Genomic DNA, 5,979 nt, shown 5'->3' with positions numbered 1-5,979 from the left:
GGCCAGCGGGCATTTTCCAGGGCATTTGAAACCTCAGCCCTACAGTTCCTCCTCTTCCAGCCATTTCTGAATTAGAAGTCAAATTCTCTGCAACTGTCCTATCTAATATGAGCATTTGCAGACTAGAAAGGGGTGATATTAGGGAGGGCATCCCCAGTGCACAGGTCATCATGCAGCCACTGAAGATTTAAACATACATGTAATTATATAGTCACTGCCAAAAACACTGGCACCCTCTCTACAGAGCAAGTGGCCCAGAAACTTAGGTACATGCAAAACAGTCGCTTACCAGCTAAATGGTCAGTAGCCAGAGAGTCCGTCCTGTAAACTGCACGTTTGTCAGCCTGCCAGCTTTTGCTTTACAAAAGGGAAAGGAAAAAAAAGTGTTAAATTTCTTTTCTCCATGAGGGCAGAAGACAAGAGCTTCATCCTACCCATAAGCTCCAGCACCAAAATCATATAGTACTGCGTAGCCTCCATTACGTTTTTACCACAGCCTACGCCAAGTCTCCTATGGGATTTAGTGTCAATTTTTTGTAGGCAGGATGGCAGAGTAACCAAGCTGTATAATATCAGGCTAGAACAGAACAGATTAGTAACAGATGTAGAAGATGAATTTGAAGTTTTAGGCTTGCAAGTAACAGCATCAGCAGCAAACCATCTAGTCGGAGGAAACTAGCAATCTGAAAATCCGCCAATGAAACTGACATCAGTCAGAAATCAGGAATGTAGTTTAATGGAACTTGGGTAAATCAATGCACAAATAAGACAGAGGCACAGAGCTGTATGCAGACAGCTGATGGCCATTCCACTTCAAAAAAATAATACAAAATGTATTTTCACACACTGAACTGTACATCTTAACTTAATCAACATGCTCCTGCAAGATGTGCAGGTCCCCCAAAACTGCAGGCATTAAGTGAACATACAGGCAACCCCAGAAACCAAGAGTCTGAACTACAGGATCAGACTGACTACCCACCTTCAAGCAGTTCTACTCCAAAATGTTTAAGTGAGGGACCCATAAATACCACTCAACTCTTACATCCTTTCCACCCCCATCTCTTCAGTAAACTGATATACTTATCATCTGACTGCTCCAAGGTGTCAGGATTCTCTCAAAAGTCAAGGCAAGGTTTTTGCTACAAAGATGTTATAACCCAAATGAAATGTGACAGAAAAGGTAAGGGCAACTGATCAAGCTGGGAGTGGGGAGGTGGGGAAGGAGAGAGAACAAGGACAACAATAAAGTCACAGAGCAAAAGGACATGATCCAAAGCTATCCAAAGCCTTCAATGGGCCCTGATTAGGCCCAAGACAACAACATCTGTTTACACAATGGTTCTATTAGTTTTGATTGTGAACATTACAATTACTGCTATACTACCGGGTACTTCAAGATGGCATCCAGCAGATATAAAAAGAAGACCTAGCCATTTCCTAGAAGTATACAACACTTACAATACAAAAACACAATGGCACATTCCTTATGCAACATACAAGCATGGCTGAAAAGCCTAGGGAAGTCTCTAGTCAATAGTGTAACCTTTGGAAGCCTGTGATGATATCAAAGACTACAACCCCAAACAGGTCAAGCCACATTAAGATGTTACACCCTTCCCAACTCATCTTTGCAAAGGACCAGAATTTCAGCCAGAGCTTTGGCTCCAGTCCACTGTGTCATCAATGAAGATGTCTTCAACCAATGCTGAGCTGTTAGTAAGACCAGAGTAGACTACCCCAACTACCCCAGCCACAAGCTGTCACAAGTCTATACTGAGGTCAAAGACCGCAGCCCCACATGATCCTGATCCACTTGTGCTCAGGGAAGGATTCAGATTTCCAAGAAGTGCAGTTTCCTGCTAACCAGGTGCAGACTTACTTTACACATGCTCTGCTCCTAGATGGCTGAGGTTAAAAGACAAGGCGTCAGTGCTCTGTGACCTAATTTAGTCCCTGTCAGACAGGGACATAACCTTGGGGCACAGCTGCTGGTTTCAGTGTGTCCACACCAGCTGCAGAATCTCTTTAAAACTAAACACCAGAGAAGCAGAGCTATGCATTTATGAACAGAAATCCATGGGCAGGTTTAGCAGAGTGAATTACTGCTTCATCATCAATACCACACACTAAGAGTTAATACAGTTAATCTTCCCAACTGAGACATATTGCAGTCCTCAGACGTTCACACTGGGCTAGAACTAGAAGGGGCCAAATAGCCAATATGCAGAAGTAGACTACACCAAACAGTGGCCTATATAGGCGAGTAAGGGCCCCCAAAACTACTGCAGAGCTTAAGCCCATATTCTGTTGGCCCAACAAACCCACAGGCTAATGTGCACCAAATGGCATCACAATTTTTAGTGCTGGCTTTATGCCTCTGCAGATTTCAGGAGCTCACTGGGCAAGTTACCACTCTAGACAAGAGAGGATCAACATGACAGTCACAGCTATTCTTATTTAAGAAAAGTCATTCTGAAGTGCATCTATGAACAGACTTGTGGCCACGTGGGGAATATCTGTATTCAGGGACAAATACATGGGGACTACACAGCAAGGCATGATTTAGATTATCAACAGGCTAAATATTTTTGGACAGCAGTAGCAAATCATGTGCCATTTTAATCTATTTTTAATTAAAATGTTTTGCATTTTGTTAATCATGGTAAACAGAGAATTATATAAAACTAAATGGATTGGAAACTGTAAGGTTGAGCAGGGAACCATCACTTCCCAGCCCTAGGGTCTGTCCCATCATCTGCCACAAGGTCAGACTCCCCTCTATGGACCCATGTGAAAACATCCTTTGCAAAAACCATGGTGACTGAGATCCAAGAAGCAAGAAATAGTCACAGAACATTTAACACTTCTAGCAGCTGTATTTTCAGCTGTCTCATACAAGGACAAGATCTTCTGAGAAGAGAACCAAATGAGTCTCTTAAACATCCTATCCTAAAGAAATGCATTAAGAGTGCACTTAAATGTATACACCCCTTAACTAAATCAGTTGTTAGACTGACCATGTAGTGTCCCCCCCCATTTGGTAGCTACTTTCACCTTAAAACTCAGCTCTTGCCCAGTTAGAAATTAAATTTCCCATGTTTGCCAGACCAGAGACCTACCAGTAACTCCCACTAGAAGACAGGATGCCATAGTCCTGTATTCTGGCAGCTCCAAGCAGGGTAGGACTCCTCCCTTTCTGAAGCAGAGGCTAGGTCCCCTCTCCAGTACTGCCTATGAGCGCTTCCCAAGAGTTGAAGACCCAAATTGTCCAAATTAGAGGGAAGGCTTAATGACAAGAGCAGATTAAAGCATACGAAACTGTTTGGCCTTGCAGCGCGGCATGCAAGGTAAGTTATGCAATACAGACAGGACTCACCTTTGGTTTAGTTTCAGGGAAAGCCTGCTATCTCCTCCACCCCAAATCCCAACTCTCTGGCACCCCATGGTCAGGCAGCCTCTGAGATGCCTGAAACCAGAGCTGGTATCTAAAGTCTGAGCCCATTTTTTTTTGTATATATTAAAAGGTGAGAGAGAATTTACTACCCCTCAGGCAGGCTGGTCATAGTTACATCAACATTTCAGCTATGCAGCATCTGATCTGGGGGAAACTACAAGCCTCTGTTCTCCTGCTATGGAAAGTGTCCTCAACAACCATGTCTACTCCTGAAGTTGCCTGCCACTTTCCTCTCTCAAAACCTTCTACTTCAAATACACCTTTGATCTCCCCTGAAACTTGAATCAGCCCAGGGGGACAAGGTGACTGGCTCCCGTTCATGACATTTCTGCTGGGACTGGCTGTGTTGAAGGAAAGCAAGCTCAGTTCTCTTTTAAAGCAACCGGATTTACTTTTTTTTTTTTTTTTTTGGTAGCTTCCTCTCCACTGCCGCTCTACGTGTCAGTAATCCTATAGAAAGCAAGCAGCCTAGCAGCACACACATTGGGAGCAATTCAGACTGCTTGTTATAAAGCAGTCCTATGAATAAACAAAACACCCAAAGCAGGCTTCAAAATGGGAATGGGAGGTTTTTCATTAAGCTTTGCTTAGACAAAAGTCAAGGTTACAAGAAAAAAAAAAAAAAACACAAACCTTCATCAATATAGGGGGGGGGGGAAAAATCCTGAAAGTTAAGAAGCCCTCATATCTGAAGCCAGCCAGGGAGGGCAAGCAGGTTTTCCAGCCACATGGAAGTTCAGGCAGGCTCGGGGAGTGCCCGACACAGAGCGATCCCTGTCTATGGAGCCGAGAATGTAATTTCCACAAATGCCACCTCAGCACTGCCTGTACCAGCGACCATTCATCGCTGCGGGGAGGGGGAGGGGCATCCTTAAAGGGCCAGGAACCCAAAGAAAATCTACTTGTCAAGTGCACACGAAAGACTGTACGTGCAAAAAGATCATTTCTAATTTGCCTCCATGAAACATGTTTAGCATAATACTAGACACCTGTCCCTGGTAACTGACCCACGACGGATGCTGGGGAAGTTAGACGCTAACCAAGTTCCCCTTAAGGCAACATGGGTTCAGTCCCACGTCATCAACCAACAGATCTGAGGACATCTTCTGTTTAGTCAGTTATATCAAGAGGCTTAGAAATGTATAAACACAGAGACAAAAACCAAGCATGGAAGCAGCTAAACCCAAATGGAAAATGCAGAAAAATTAATCAGGTACCCAACAGCTAGGGAAGAACTAGGAACAACAGTAATAAGGAAGGAGACAGAGGACTAAAAGCAGAGGATCAAATTAGCCACAAGTTTCCAACACAGTATGGCAGGGGTGGGGTTGGGGAGAAGACACTAATGCAGCTTGGCTGAAAACAAAGCAAGAGTCCATCTCTGCATGGCTCTGGTGACACTGCTCAGCAAAGAGGGGGTTACTGGGAAGATCTGAGAAGTTGGAGGAAGCCTACAGGAGGCTAGAAGGACTAATTTGCAAAGCATGTTGGACATGAGCAGCATAACTTAGTGATGACTATGCAATGGACATGATCATTACAGGTATTAGAAACACTGAGGAGAAGCAGGAATTCCTCAGGGGAATTAAGGAGATGTGCTATTGTGAGAAGGGCTGGGCAGTTGTTGGGATATTCCCCTGACAAGACCTCCTGAAAAAACAGACTTGGAGCTCCTCAAATGACATGTAAGGTGCTTCCAAGTTTTACATGAGCGGTAGCTGCACTGGCCAAGAAATATACCAAGCCCCCGAACCCTGGCAACATGAGTTTCTGATGCTGTCAGCGTGGCAAGGCCGGTGTCAAGAAGGAAGTCACCAGCCAGTGCTACTCACCTGCCTTTTACCATGAAGCAACTGAAATAAGCCAGTTGGCTCATCCTACCCCCCTTTTAAAAAAAAAAATTAGTTACACAGGCCGGACAAATAAGTTCTTTTGCAAGACTGATGTGGCGCCAGGCGGGAGCCCAAGACAAGCCACGCTGTGCAGTGGGGGGAAGTGGGCCAGCTCTGACAGAGAAAGGGGGGATCCTGGCAGTTTGCTCCCTACCAGGGTGTTCAAGCCCCTGATGTGGCTCCCACCTGCCTCAGGGAGAAAGCACAAGCCACCCAGGCAGCCTCAGGACAAAAGGCCCACCCTGGCTCCCTTGGTGGCTCACAAGCCTGGCTGTGCCTGGGCATGGGTCTGCCACACAGGAAGCCCCTCCTTGCCTGGCCACGAGGTTGTCTGGAGGGCCACAGGCTAGGAAGAGTGTCCAGAGAGGATGGGGAGCCAGCTGGGGCTGGCGCTGCAGGGGCCGAGGCAGGCCAGGAATGGGGCCTCGACAGCAGCAGCGGCGCGGGCCCCGCTCCCGCGCCCAGTCTCCCGGCCCGGCCCGGCCCTGGCCCCGGCGCCGCGCGGATAAACAGGAGAGGAAACCAGCCCCGCCGGCACCCGCACCAGCCCCAGCCCGGGAGGGGGACAGGACCAGGACTCCCTGCGCTGCCGTGGGGGCTGCCAGCGTCACCGCCCCCCGGGCCGGGCCA

General features: G+C 46.8%; 1 protein-coding gene across 2 annotated transcripts in view; it reads right to left on the bottom strand.

Moving 5' to 3' along the window:
• Positions 1-5,979, bottom strand: part of HDLBP (high density lipoprotein binding protein) — a 44,148-nt gene that overhangs the window by 26,042 nt on the left and 12,127 nt on the right. For both annotated transcript variants that reach the window (XM_019543017.1, XM_019543018.1), the window contains exon 2: positions 290-357. The gene's annotated coding sequence lies outside the window, so the exon portion shown is untranslated. The remainder of the gene's footprint in view (positions 1-289; positions 358-5,979) is intronic.

This window comes from Crocodylus porosus, unplaced genomic scaffold (genome assembly GCF_001723895.1).
Source record: "Crocodylus porosus isolate Cpor-Errol unplaced genomic scaffold, CroPor_comp1, whole genome shotgun sequence".
Classification (NCBI taxonomy): Eukaryota; Metazoa; Chordata; order Crocodylia; family Crocodylidae; genus Crocodylus; species Crocodylus porosus.
This window is presented reverse-complemented; position numbering and strand designations above follow the sequence as displayed.